Below are 14,661 nucleotides of genomic sequence, written 5' to 3' on the forward strand. Positions count from 1 at the left end.
GATGACATCACAGATGCCACAGTCATTAAATGGGTTCTACAGGAATAGTATAATAACATTGCTCATTTGATAATAAACTAGATGAAATGGAAAAAAATCCTTGAAAGCCAAACTGAGAAGTTTCACAGAAAAACAGATTACCTGAACACCTTATATTTATGAAAAAATTTGAATTTGTAGTAAATATCCTTCCACAAAGAGAATTCTATTTTTAAATATATATTTTTGTATTTTAATATACATTTAAATTTATAAAAATAAAAGGGAGTAAACTTCAGACAGGAAATAATGATTAAGACTGGATATGAAATGGAACCGATACAAAAAATTAGACTTTAGTGTTTATTAGTGGGTGTTTCCCCCTGTAGACTGCTTAAAATCATCACAAACATATGTGAGAAAATGGTTTGAATGAGGCTAACCAAGCCCCAAGATGGTTCCCAGTGAGTCTCACTTCCTGTTATGTATACCCTTGTGTACTCACACATTGTGTCAGGGTTAATCTATGTGACCAGCAGAATAATACCAAACTGACAGTGTGTGACTTCAGAGGCTAGGTCATAAAAGGCATTACAACTTCTGCCTTGCCTCTTGAAACACCCACTCTGGGATGAACCAGCTTCCACTGCTTGAGGGGACTCCAGCAGCCTTGTAGAGAGACCTATGGGGAGTAACTGAGTCCTCCAACCTGTCAGTCAAGCCAGGAAGCCACCTGGAAAGCAGATCCTGCACTCCCAGTAAAGGTTTCAAATGACTACAAGCTCTGAACAGACTCCTAGCCAGAACTGCCTAGCAAAGCCACACAGGAATTCCTGGCCTACAGAAATTGTGAGAGATAAAAAATGGTCATTGTTGTTTTAAGTCATTAAGTTTTAGCAATTTGTTATGCAAAAAATAAAAAACTAATGCTTATATATTTAAAATTACACAATTTATTGAAAGACCATGTTAAAGTTTCTGCTCAAAATTTATCACCTTTGAGAGGTTTTCCTAGCCAACCTGTCTAAGATAGCACCTGCATTCATCGTAATCCTTTCCTCTTTGAATTTACACTTGAAAGTTGTGTGTATGTGTTTCTTCTCCACTAAAATGGAAATCACATGAGGACTAGAACTTTATTTTGTTCACTACTGCCTCTAGGCTTAGAATGTCTACAATGTTACCTGGCATATGACAGACAATTGATAACTGTTGAAAGAGTAAATAAATAACAAGTAAAATAATTAATATTTATATTTGCCGTAATAATATACTTGGTTTTATATCTGGGGACAATGGGTAGTAGTGTAGAGACTGAGTTTTGTGTGAATTTTTACTTTTCTTAGAAATGTTTTGTGTTAGAATCATTACAAGAACTTTTTTTTAAGGAAAATAGAAAATAATGATTATACTTGCACTTTCTGTTGATTTGCTTTTATTAAGAGGGCACTGTTGTCGGCAGCCCCTAAAACGAGCCTCAACAATCCCTGACTCCTAGTATTTTTATTCTTCCACAGTCCCCTCCAACAGGGAATAGGGAGACTTGTGCAATCAAAGGGATACTGCATACATGAATGTGACTTCTGAGACAGGTGAGGACACTGAAAATTTTGTATCAAATATCTCATTAGAGTTGAATTGATTCACAAGGTTAAAAAATTAAAAGGAGGCAGCTACCAAAGCAGGTTTCTGAGTCACTCATTTGTTTAAGCATTTGCTGATGGACAATACATTAACTCCTATTTGATTGTAGCAGTCAAAGAAATATATCCAGAGAAAGTTTGTTTAAGGTTACTAGCTTTTCCATGAGAGCAGTTTCTCAGGTGAAGATATTTCAAGCAACATCAATAGTCAACGAAAGAACAAATTAAAGTGATATCGACTGGCTTTCTTAGACTTTTTTATAATAGGTTCTTGAGATATAACTAGCATACCAAGCAATTCACCTATGTTAAGCACAAAATTGCACAACCATCACCATAATCAGTTATAGAACATTTTCATCACTCCATACAGAACCCTTACCCATTAGCAGTCACCTACTTTTGCCACAACCACCAGCCATTGGCAAACTCTAATCTACTTTCTGTCTCCATAGATTTGCCTAATGTGGACATTTCATATAGATGATATCGTGTAATATATTGTTCTTCATGACTCACTTCTTTCACCCAGTATGTTTTCAAGGTTCGTCTGTTTGTGTTGCATCTACCGGTGTTTCATTTCTTTTTATTGGTTAGTAAAATACTATTTCATTGACATACCACATTTTGTTTATTCATTCATCGGTTGGATGATACCTGGGTTGTTTTCCACCTTTTGACTACTATGAATAATTTTGCTATAAATATTTGTGGACAAGTTTGTGTGTAGACATATGTTTTCAATTCTCCTGTGTAAATAGAAATGGAATTTCTAGGTCATATGGTGACTTTAACATTTTCCAAAGCAGCTGTACCATTTTACATCCCATCAGCAAGCTATAATTGTTCCAACTTCTCCATTTTAAAAAAAATTATTTTTATTTATTTATGCATAGAAGAACTGGGATGTAAGCCAGAGGTGCGAGGGGTAAGAGAATTCACCAGAGATAAAGTGGGGAGCAGAACAGGTGGACTGACTGAAGGGAGGAGAGCAGCGGACAACACAGAAGAGGTCTGTTGCGCTACATGGGTTAGCTCCCTGACTAGGGATAGAACTCAGGTTGTAGAGGTGATAGTGCTGAGACTTAACCCCTAGGCCAGCAGGGAGGCTTTTTGAATCATAAGTTGCTTTCTGTATTGCCCAAAGTTACAAGAAGTAAAATGTCCACTACCAGTCAAATGTACAGTATACAGCTTTGCTGAGCTCAAACTATAGTGCCTACAATGTTTTTTGAACTCTAATTGAGTTGTAAAAGAAGTTCCAATATTTCAGAATTCTTTTAACTGTATAATGGAGTATCTCCCATTCAATCTTTAATAGGAGATGATTAGTCTTCTATGTAATAATGTTTTCCAAGGCATGCATTAAAAGAAGAATCTAATAAAATTCTATGAATTTTTTCTGAGCAACAAATATTCTTTTTTTTTTTTAATAGAGGCATGTTCCATTTATTTATTTGTCTGCTTGTTTGTTTGTTTTGTTTATACATGCACTGGGTACAGTCAGAAGCGCGGGAGGGTGAGAGAATTCACCAGAGCCAGAGCGGGGAGCAGAGCAGGCAGAAGGACCGAAGTACACTGCTGAGGGGAGCAGCGGGCGGCAGGAGAGGTCTGCGCACCATGTGGGACCCTCCTCCGGTGGCCGGGGAGCAGCCGGGGATCGAACCGGCGCCGCAGAGGCCGCGGGCAGCCTCGCAACCCAGCGCTCAACCGCTGCGCCACCGGGGAGGCCCAACAACAAATATTCTTAATTAATATTGCAGTGATATCAGTATTCAGCAATATCTACCTGTGTGAAAAGATGTTTTAAAAAATGAAATGCATTAGGTCTCATTATAGATAAGCATCAACAGAAAAATACCTGAAATCACTTTTGATGATAAGAACCAGGGCCTCCCTGGTGGCACAGGAGTTAAAGACAGCGTTATCAAGCTACTGCCAGCCACTCAGGCACAAGTTGTTGCCAGGGAGCAACAACCCACATGGTGCAGCAGAGCTCTCCTGCCCATAACCCCCTTCCCCCACCACCAGCAGTGTATTTCAGAACCTCTGCCTGTTCTGCTCCCCACTCTGGTGAATCCTCACACCTCTGGCTTACACCCCAATTCTTATATGCATAAATAAATAAATCCTTAAAAAAAAAAGAACCATTAACTTTGAATCCTAGTTAAGTGAAATATTATCCCCACCCCCACCAAAAATATTCTCATTAGCAGATATGAATTAAGAAAATTAATGATTTGGGGCCTCCCTGGTGGCGCAGTGGTTGAGCTCTGGGTTGCGAAGCTGCCCGTGGCCTCTGCGGCGCCGGTTCCATCCCCGGCTGCTCCCCGGCCACAGGAGGAGGATCCCACATGGCGCGCAGAAATCTCCTGCCACCCGCTGCTCCCCTCAGCAGTGTACTTTGGTCCTTCTGCCTGCTCTGCTCCCCTCTCTGGCTCTGGTGAATTCTCTCACCCTCCCGCGCTTCTGACTGTACCCAGTGTATAAATAAATAAATAAATAAATAAATCTTAAAAAAAAAGAAAATTAATGATTATATTTTTAATTTCATTAGAAAAAAAATTACAGAAAAATTTTAAATCTATTGTATGTGCCTACATAAAATTCTCTGTTGTCCCACTAGGACTGCAAAACTTAAAATATTTATTAAATGGCCTTTACAGAAAACATTTGCCAAAACATTTGCCTGGTTTTGATGAAACTAATGTGAGAAAAGAGCTAAAGACCAAGTGTTAGAATACTTCTATTCAGGAGTCAGGAGAAGGTAAAGAACTCCTGCAAATAAGAATTAAAAGCAGTGGCAAGGGAGATGGGAGGAAAAGTCAGAGTGTAGCATCTCCAAAACCACTGACAATTTCAGTCAACTGTGTTGAACGGCACTAAGGTAGACATGAAGATTAGTTTTGGATTTGATAATGTGAGGATTGGTGGTGATCTTGGTGTGTAGTTTCAGTGGCATGGTGGTAGTGGAAAAATACAGAAGAAATGGACAACTTAATGAACACATCTATAGTGTTTAGCATTATGTAGGGCAATAGCAAAGAATGAAATTTCTAAACTACCAAATTTCTATACTACCAAAGCAGACAATGCTAGTATCCCATCCATGTCCCCTCACCTCTACCACCTCAGGAATGCCACTCTGACTTTCAATTGTGCAGATGTTCCTGATTTTATTTTCCTGAAAACGTTCTCCAGCTGCTCTATTCACATGCCACAGGCTGGAGTTGCTGGGTAACTAACACCGTCACGGGCAGCCCTCAGCAGTGACAAATAAGAATAATTGTACAAATACTCCAGATTCTTTGCCTCTCAGAGGGGGTAACTCTGAGATACATGTTCTCTAGGTTTCCCCAGTGTTCCCCAGAAGGATTAAGAATGAGAAAAGTGTACCCTTATGCAATTTAAAACAACCATCACCAGAAATTTGATTTGTAGTTATCATACTCTAAGTTAACAGTGAAGATTTGGACTGATCATGGCTGCAGATGCTAATGGTCTCCAGCTCAGGTTAAAGACTGACTGCAAGGTGGGACACAGAAATGACACCATCTATAGCCACTCAGATTATTGTCAATGTTATTGCTATGAAATAACATAATTTTGTTATTTCAATTGTCATCTTCAACATAACTATTATTCCAGAAACATTTTCATCAGGAAGAGAAAAATTGCAAACAGTTATATTGTTCATTTCAGAGACTTTCCAAACTCCCGAAAATCCTAAAATGAACAATGAACTGCCCAACTTTTCAGTATATGACTTCATTGATTTTATTTTTTTTAAAGATTTATTTATTTGTTTGTTTATACAAACACTGGGTACAGTCAGAAGCGTGGGAGGGTGAGAGAATTCACCAGAGCCAGAGCAGGGAACAGAACAGGCAGACTGATGAAGTACACTGCTGAGGGGAGCAGCGGGCGTGGCAGGAGAGGCCTGCGCGCCACGTGAGACCCTCGCTGGCAGCCGGGGATCGAACCAGTGCTGCAGAGGCTGCAGGCAGCTTCGCAGCCCAGTGTTCAATCGCTGCGCCACCAGGGGAGGACCGACTTCGTTGATTTTTTGCATTGTGTGGCCGGCAGAATAAAGGTCCCACAAAAATAACTAAGTACTAACCCCTGGAACTTTTGAATATCTGTGTTGCGTGGCAAAGGGGAATTAAAGTGGAAGATGGAATTTAGGTTGCTAATTCAGTTGACTTTAGAATAGTCATCCTGGATTATCCAAATTGGCCGAAAATAAACACAAGGGTCCTCAGAAATAGAAGAGGGAGGCAGAATAGAAAGCCAGAGTGATATGATTTAAGAAGGACTCAAGTGGTCCTCCCCAGTGATGCAGCGGTTGAGTGCTGGGCTGAGAAGCTGCCCACAGCCTCTGCAGCGCCAGTTCGATCCCCGGCCACTGGTGAGGGTCCCACGTGGCACGAAGACCTCTCCTGCCACTCCTGCTGCTCCCCTCAGCAGTGTATTTCATCAGTCTGCCTGTTCTGTTCCCTGCTCTGGCTCTGGTGAATTCTATCACCCTCCCGCGCTTCTGACTGTACCTAGTGCTTGTATAAATAAATAAATAAATCTTTTTTTTAAAAAAAAAAAGGACTCAAGCCTCCACTGCTGATTGAGGAGGGAGGAAAGGGGCAACAAGCTGAGGAATGTGGGCAGGTTCTAGAAGCTGGAAAAGGGAAGGCAAGGGGTTTTCCCCTAAAAGCCCCCCAAAAGGAATGACCTCGCCAACATCTTGCTTTTAACCCAGTGGGACCTGTGTCAGAATTCAGATTTACAGAATATAAAATGATGAAATTGTATGAGTAGCAATTGAAAAGAAATACATTCCCTAAGACTCTAAAATTCTTATTTTACTGTCACTTCTCCTAACTAATTATATCTTAGTTCTTAGCCAGACCAAACCAAGCCCCCCAAATTGAAAAGCCCCTTTAAACCAGACCCCAAAATCTTAAAAATAATTCAGCTTCTCCCTTGGGAATGCTACTGAGTTTGCAAAGATACTGGTCTCTTTTATTAGTAAGATAGTCACTTTTGCCTCATCAACATGTTGCTTTGGTGGTATTTTTTGGGAGACAGGATTTTTGACAATTATTTCATATATGTGCCTAGAACAGTACCTGTTTTAGGGTCTGTTTAGGTAGGTATGTAATACATGTGTGATATATAATGAATGCATTATCTGAGTTCTAACATAATATGGAGTAATGCTTTTGGAGATATAATTGCGACTTGATATTTTCTCTACCTAGATGTGACTTTCATAAAAAAATTTTAAGTCTGAATGAAACTTTGTCCATGTGTATTTATATCACATATATAATGATTTTAGTCATAATCATTCAAACCTGTAAACAACCCAGGTGACCTTCAACTGATGAATGGCTATGATATATTGACATGTCATATATCCATATAATAAAATACTACTCAGCAACAAAAGGTAATGAATTAAAAAAGAATTTTTGAAAAGCAATACATTATTTACACACTCAAACATAGTGTATTAATCTCAAAGGCATTATGCTAAGGGAAAGAAACCAAACTTAACAGACTACATACCCCCCAAAAAATTGTAATAATAAACATGCAAACTTTTTAAAAATAACACAACAGGCTACATACCCATATGATTCCATGTAAGCAATATCCTGGAAAAGGTAAAACTACAGGGACAGACTCTCTGATGCATACATTTATGGTAGTATTTTCTATTATTCCTCCATTTTCTGCAGTTGATTTACATTGTTCTAGAACACAAAGACAGACAATTTACTTTGTTAAAATAAATGCATATGATTAAGTAAAATGACAGAGTATTAAAATATTACAAACTGAGAAATAATTTTAGCATCTTTTTCTCTCACTGCTGCAAATTGCACAGTAATGCCAAAGAACAGTCGAGTTTCCACTCCCAAGCCCTTCAAGGTTTTTAAGTAGGTCTCATTTATAGTGAAAAATTATCATGATTTTTTTTATGAAACAAAACACCTATTATCATTTGGTTAACCAAATAACATTCATCACAAAGTAAGCAAAGAAAATTTCTTGCAAAGTTTATTAAGTAACTTCAATTTGCATTTTAGTATTTCTTTAATAACTATGTAAAATGACAACTAGTCTTTTTTATTGCTTCTTTCATCCTCACTCCCTCCAAACAGAGCCTTGTAAATCTTTCTAAGCGGAACTTGAAAGAAAGCAAATTTAACTAGAGGATAATTTGGCAATACCTATCAAAAGTAAAAATGCCTTTTGATCTAAAGATTCAATTCTGAAAATTTATTGGTATAGATGCCCATTATATGGAGTTATTTGTTCCAGCTTAGTTTCTTTTCTTTTCTTTTTTCCCAGCTTAGTTTCTAATAGGAATGGTTTGGCAACAATTCAAAGGTCAACATATAGAGAATGGTTAGATTATGATAGTCTAAGCATTGGAATATTATACTGCTCTTAGGAAGAGATAGTTCTTTATGTAGTGATATGAAAGGATATCCAGGGTATATCCAGGTTAAGTGAGAAGAGAACTAACAGTGTCTAATGTGAGTTTTTTTTTTTTATGTTAAGGGTAGCTACAGAAACGTAGGAGTAGTTGAAGGGCAGAGATGGGAATGGCAATTATTTCTTACTGTATTTTGTCATAATTTGTTTTAAAATTTGCATTAAATTACTTCCTATCTTTTAGAGATAACTACAGATAAAGCCATAGAGTGAGGCTTCAAAGAAACAATACATTTTTAAAAAAGATTTATTTATTTATTCATACAAGAGCTGGGGTACAGGCCAGAGATGGGGGGGTGGAGTGTGTGAGAGGATTCACCAGAGTCAGAGTGTTACAGGGTGGTCCCCAGGAAAGGGGGAGGTTCCCTGCCCCACGTTGGGCGCCAAATCAGTTATAGGACAGGGAGAGGGGCAGCCCAAACCCCGCAAACCTGCCTATTCTAAATGGGTTCTGCCATCCGCCGCATCAACAGAAAACATAGGAGACTTTAAGGGGAAGGAACTTTAATAAAACTAGGAAACAATACAGGTAAGGCAGAGTCTAGTTTCTAAATGAAGGAACCAAAGTTACCCGTCCCCTCGTGGGTAAAAGTCCATCCATATGGGAATGGCCCAGAGCAAGGCCCCAAAGCCTGCCACAAGTCTAAAGCACCTTCCAGTGGGGACCCACAGAAAAGGGTCAGAAACTACCAGACAAGCCCGGAAGGAAAAGAGCAAAATCAACATCAAGATAAAAGCTGCCATTGTCACCTCCCCACGGGTCTCACCCACATCTGTGTCACCCAGTCCACGACCAAAGGACAAGCACAGTTTCTTCACATGTCTCTAGGCTCCATGCGCCTCCACCAGGTCTCCTGGCTCCATCCTGCTTCCTTCCTCAGTCTCTTCTGCAGCTTCTCCTCTTCCTGCTCAGCTCCACCCTCCCTTGGGTGGGGCAGGAAACCTCCCCCTTTCCTGGGGACCACCATGTTACAAGAGTGGGGAACAGAACAGGCAGACTGACTGAAATAAACTGCTGAGGGGAGCAGCGGGTGAGACAGGAGAGGTCTGTTGCGCCATGTGGGCTGCTGCCTGGCCAGGGATCGAACTCATATTGCAGAGGCTGTGGATTTCTTCATAGTGCGGTGCTTAACCCCTGGCGCCACCAGGGAGGCCCAACAATAGTTTTTTTTTTTTTAAGGGAAAAAATTATGCTTCTATCGATGCTGGTGAGTGACCTGCTATTAAAGCTGATAAAAACATTTTCATATGCACATTCCCTGTAGTTTATTACAAAGCCCCTCAAAACCCTTTAATTTTATTTAAAAAACACATTAAAACGCTAGGTTCAAAATTAGTAGAAAGTAAAATACTAACCACAAAAATCCAACTCAGCTTCATGAAGCGCCTTCATTGAAACGACAGGTCAAGGAAAATTATCAAGTGTTTTCCAAACGAACCAGAGGTAGTTTTTCTGGACAGGCTTATTAATAGGAAAATCTCGTGTTTATCATTTTATTCTCAATTAAATGACAGCTTGCCCTGTGTGCACGTTAAGGGGCGAAGGAAAGTGTTAAAAATGAGGCTGAAGAAAAGTATTAGTGGTGTTATAGGACAGGGAGAGGGGCAGCCCAAACCCCGCAAACCTGCCTATTCTACATGGGTTCTGCCATCCGCCGCATCAACACAAAACATAGGAGACTTTAATGGGAAGGAACTTTAATAAAACTAGGAAACAATACAGATAAGGCAAAGAGTCTAGTTTCTAAATGAAGCATCCAGAGTTACCCGTCCCCTCGTGGGTAAAAGTCCATCCAAATGGGATTGGCCCAGAGCAAGGCCCCAAAGCCTGCTACAAGTCTAAAGCATCTTCCAGTGGGGACCCACAGAAAAGGGTCAGAAACTACCAGACAAGCCCGGAAGGAAAAGAGCAAAATCAACATCAAGATAAAAGCTGCCATTGTCACCTCCCCACGGGTCTCACCCACATCTGTGTCACCCAGTCCACGACCAAAAGACAAGCGCAGTTTCTTCACGTGTCTCTAGGCTCCATGCACCTCCTCCAGGTCTCCTGGCTCCATCCTGCTTCCTTCCTCAGTCTCTTCTGCAGCTTCTCCTCTTCCTGCTCAGCTCCACCCTCCCTTGGGTGGGGCAGGGAACCTCCTCCTTTCCTGGGGACCACCCTGTTGCAGTGGCAGAAAATGTTTAGATGAGGAAGAAAAGGGGCTGATTTGGCGACCATGAAGATTTAGGACAGAGCCATCCGTGGTTAGTCAGCCCCATGGGGAAATTGGGCTTCCCTATGGCACTGGCTACCATAAGCGCAAATGTGATTTTTGGTTTCTCTAGTGTGTTTGTTTCATGTCGATTTGCTGTTGAAAAACTGGCTTGGGCTTTGTGAAGATTCTGTGTGTTTGTGTGTAATTTGTTTGTAGTGACTTGCTAAGAGATTTTAATTTGTGGAAATTTTTTTCTATGCCAGTTTTACTCAAAAGATTAGGCAGTACATTGGACCATGTGGCCAGATCAAAGATGGCGTCTGAGGCCACTTGGAGTGCTCTTGTAAAATTCAGAGATTCTTGTTGCTAGGACTTTGGAACTTTTTTTTTCTTTCTTTTTGTAATCTCTGCTGTCTCATTAGCATTTCTAAAGGCAATAATGGTTCTTCAGTGGTATGTTGCTTTGTCTTTGGCTACTTCCTGCTCTCTGCCTGATGGATTTTGCAAGCCAATTGTGGAGCAGTGGTGTTTAAATTAGCAAATGTATGCCTGGGTGTTAAGGAAAGAGTAGCCTTATCAGTAACTGGTAATTGCTGGTATCCTTGATGGATTCTTGGAGATAACTTGAATTTTTGCAAAGTCTGGATCAGAAAAATTAACAAGATTTTGTCTGAGTCTGAAAGGATTTGCTACTATGAATTTTGTCTACACAATTTGTTTTGGGCATGTTTGCCATTTTGAATACTGGATTTGTTCAATTGCTGGTGTAAGACAAGATTCTAAGTTTCTGCTTCCTACTGAGGAAGGTCTGTTATGGAAAGCACTCTTTAGGGTGCATCATGTAACCGTACCAGGTTTTCATACCTGTGTTGTTGTCCCTCCCTAGTGTGGGGAAGGTGTAATCTGTGCTTAGATGTTGAATCTGCTCTTTCAGCTTCTGTCCCAAAGTGGCTAACAGAAGTAAGGAGATGACTCCTTTTATTTATTTATTTTTTTTTTAAAATATTTATTTATTTATTTATACAAGCACTGGGTACAGTCAGAAGCGCGGGAGGGTAAGAGAATTCACCAGAGCCAGAGCGGAGAGCAGAGCAGAGCAGGCAGACTGATGAAGTACACTGCTGAGGGGAGCAGCAGGTGGCAGGAGAGGTCTGCGCACCATGTGGGACCCCTCGCCCAGTGGCCGGGGATCGAACTGGCGTTGCAGAGGCTGTGGGCAGCTTCGCAACCCAGCACTCAACCGCTGCACCACCGGGGAGGCCCAGATGACTCCTTTTAATTGAAAGTTAATTACTGATATTTTGATTTTGCTTTTTCATGTTCTATTCCAGGAAACCCAAGGAGTGCCTGCTTGGTGGCTAACGAGAGAGGACTCCTTTTGCTTAAAAGTTTACTTTTATTCTTTCAGTTGCTGTACAGAATACCCCAGGATTGACTTCTAATAAAAAGTCTTCAACACTGAAAACCCTAAGGTGATAAACAAGATCATGTAACTCTTGTGATTAATAAAACTTTTCCTTCCTGTTTCCAAAGTCTTAGGTTTGTAGGATGACAACTGGAAATTTTTCTGCCAGCAACACTCCACATTTTTTTTGGACTTTAACATTTTTTTTCTGAGCCTATGGAGTAAAACTGCAGTTACATAACATATTCTACGTGGCATAACTAAAAAAAAACTGTCTTTGTCTATATGTTGTATGTCTGTATGTCCTTCTTTCTGTCTTGACCTCCAGTGATTGACAGATTGGTATACATGGTGCCCATAGATGTTGAAAAAAAAAAAAAGTCTCCAGTTATGAGAAAAACAAAAAAGTTATGGTTTGATTGTCAACATTGTGCTACTGAACTAAGCCGGTGCCTTCATAGAGACTAAATATTGTTGTTTCTGTTAATTTTCTGATATTTATGGCAAAGCTTCCCAAAAATCTAAATTCAAGTACAAATTTGGTAGCCTGTCATTTGACTGATGCAAGGAAATTTTGTGGAACCTCAGTAGAGCTCCTGAGACACTCCACAAAGTTTCTCCCTTTCCTCCTGGGAAGGCATTAGATGAATTTGTTCTATTTGGCTTTTACCTAATGAAGTAAAACTGGAAGGGAAGCATTGTCACTTGGGAAAATGGTAAACTTTGGTATGTACAAAATGTTAACAGTAGTTTTCTAAAATGTGTATAAAAAAAAACCTCTCGGTATCTGGTATGTATGTAAATTGTCAATGGTGATCGTCACCTTGTAATATTGTATAATTCAATTGTTTCACATCTACAGAAATTGTTTCTGGAAATATAGGGAGAAAAGGTCTCAACAGATTTCTATTGATGGAACTGTTGAGAGTAAAAAAACTTTCCTACAAAGGACTGAATAGACCTGGAAATACACCTGAAATTTACTAAGGTTTCTTTGACATAATACTGGTAATTTTTTTATGCATTCTGTCCTGAATCCACAAGGTTTTTGTTTTGTTTTGTTTGAGTAACAAGGATCTGCACCAAGGTTGCAATTTTTTTTTTTCCAGAAAAGCTAACTTGTCACATTTTCTCTCCCCTTGATACTGTTATAGGACAGGGAGAGGGGCAGCCCAAACCCCGCAAACCTGCCTATTCTAAATGGGTTTTGTCATCCGCCGCATCAACACAAAAATAGAAGACTTTAATGGGAAGGAACTTTAATACAACTAGGAAACGATACAGGAAAGGCAAATAATTTTGTTTTTAAATCAAGCACCCAAAGTTACCCGTCCCCTCGTGGGTAAAAGTCCATCCAAATGGGATTGGCCCAGAGCAAGGCCCCAAGGCCTGCCACAAGTCTAAAGTATTTTCCAGTGGGGACCCACAGCAAAGGGTCAGAAACAAGCAGACAAGCCCGGAAGGAAAAGAGCAAAATCAACATCAAGATAAAAGCTGCCATTGTCACCTCCCCATGGGTCTCACCCACATCTGTGTCACCCAGTCCACGACCAAAAGACAAGCGCAGTTTCTTCACGTGTCTTTAGGCTCCATGCGCCTCCTCCGGGTCTCCTGGCCCTCTCCATCCTGCTTCCTTCCTCAGTCTCTTCTGCAGCTTCTTCTCTCCCTGCTCAGCTCCACCCTCCCTTGGGTGGGGCAGGGAACCTCCCACTTTCCTGGGGACCACACTGTTGCAATACCAACACGGCATACAAATAGTGGTAGTAATTTTTGCTACTTATCTTAGAGTCTGTTTTTGCATAACTTCCATAGGGATTTTGTCTGTTTTAACAAAAAATTGGACGTGAGTTTGATTGTGTGGCTTTGTATGAAGTTCTTCCAAAAAGTTGAAAAAGAGCTGAACCAAGAAGAGGAGAACCTGTTTGCTTTGTCTGTAGGGTTCCAGAGACCTCCAAAGAAGGTGAGGAAGCTTGCCTCCATTGGCAGGACTGGACGACCCGGCCAACGAAAATGCCCTGGTACCCTCGAGCAGAGGTAAGCCCAGGTGGAGTCTGATGAGACCGACTTTGTACCTGAAGCCTACATCGACCGGATGCCAATGGTTCGCTCTGATCCTATATGGAGTATTTCAACAAAGCCAGCTAAAAATTGCTGTTAGTTATTTCTGCCCTGTAATTTTATGCAAAAATAGGAAAAATGGTTTAAAAGTAGATTTAATTTGCAAACTTTTGCTATGCTGTTAGAGTTTGGGATCAAGGTTGAGAGAATTCGTTTTTGCATAAGTTGAACCATTTTAACATTTTTTCCCTGTGATTTTGATATATTTGCTGTCTTGTTTTAGCCAATGCTCCACATTTTTTTCTTTTGGCTTGGATAATGGACTATTTTTAAGTAATGAAACTGTCATACTGGACATTCATGGACAATGCTGCTGACTAATTGTTGCTTCTCTTACACACATTGTAACCCTAAAAAAAGACTGTCTCCTAAGACTACACCCTGAGATCTGTGCCACCATAGATATGGTGGAGTAAAAATTAAAAGGGGGGGATTGTAACGGGGTGGTCCCCAGGAAAGGGGGAGGTTCCCTGCCTCACCCAAGGGAGGGTGGAGCTGAGCAGGAAGAGGAGAAGCTGCAGAAGAGACTGAGGAAGGAAGCAGGATGGAGCCAGACCTGGAGGAGGCGCATGGAGCCTAAAGACACGTGAAGAAACTGCGCTTGTCTTTTGGTCGTGGACTGGGTGACACAGATGTGGGTGAGACCCATGGGGAGGTGACAGTGGCAGCTTTTATCTTGATGTTGATTTTGCTCTTTTCCTTCCGGGCTTGTCTGGTAGTTTCTGACCCTTTTCTGTGGGTCCCCACTGGAAGGTGCTTTAGACTTGTGGCAGGCTTTGGGGCCTTGCTCTGGGCCATTCCCATATGGATGGACTTT

General features: G+C 40.7%; 1 protein-coding gene across 3 annotated transcripts in view; it reads left to right on the forward strand.

The window, feature by feature from the left end:
• Positions 1 to 582: 582 nt before the first annotated feature.
• The window catches only part of AFF4 (ALF transcription elongation factor 4), a 92,184-nt gene continuing 78,105 nt past the window's right edge, over positions 583 to 14,661 (forward strand). For 2 of the 3 annotated variants that reach the window (XM_054694404.1, XM_037509338.2), the window contains exons 1-2: positions 583 to 828; positions 1,497 to 1,571. The gene's annotated coding sequence lies outside the window, so the exon portion shown is untranslated. Of the gene's footprint in view, positions 829 to 1,496; positions 1,572 to 14,318; positions 14,479 to 14,661 lie in introns of those variants that run through there. The other variant, XM_054694405.1, reaches the window with a different exon arrangement.

Source organism: Talpa occidentalis, unplaced genomic scaffold (assembly GCF_014898055.3).
Source record: "Talpa occidentalis isolate TD23 unplaced genomic scaffold, MPIMG_talOcc4v2.1 talOcc4.13, whole genome shotgun sequence".
Classification (NCBI taxonomy): domain Eukaryota; kingdom Metazoa; phylum Chordata; class Mammalia; order Eulipotyphla; family Talpidae; genus Talpa; species Talpa occidentalis.